Below are 260 nucleotides of genomic sequence, written 5' to 3'. Positions count from 1 at the left end.
AAACACGACAAAAAAATCTACAACAAAAATATCAAGCGACAACAAACAAAAACAAACACAACAAAAACAAACACAGAAGAAGAAAAAACTCTAATCGATTCTTTGCAACAAAGTTCTTCAAAATGGAAATCCAAAGTTGACGCATCATTTGCATAGCGTCTGGGCACTGTCCCTTTAATCTGAAATTCGGTTACCGAAGTTCCGGCTAACAGCAAAAGTGTGTCAAAATTAGACCTTGTTTGAATTCTTATCGATATGGT

General features: G+C 35.0%; 1 protein-coding gene across 1 annotated transcript in view; it reads right to left on the bottom strand.

The window, feature by feature from the left end:
* The window catches only part of LOC119594321 (nephrin-like), a 44,320-nt gene that overhangs the window by 18,878 nt on the left and 25,182 nt on the right, over positions 1 to 260 (bottom strand). The window lies entirely within an intron of this gene.

The sequence above is a fragment of the Penaeus monodon genome, chromosome 33 (assembly GCF_015228065.2).
Source record: "Penaeus monodon isolate SGIC_2016 chromosome 33, NSTDA_Pmon_1, whole genome shotgun sequence".
Lineage (NCBI taxonomy): Eukaryota > Metazoa > Arthropoda > Malacostraca > Decapoda > Penaeidae > Penaeus > Penaeus monodon.
Note: the sequence above shows the minus strand (reverse complement) of the source record. Positions and strands in the feature narration are given on the sequence as shown.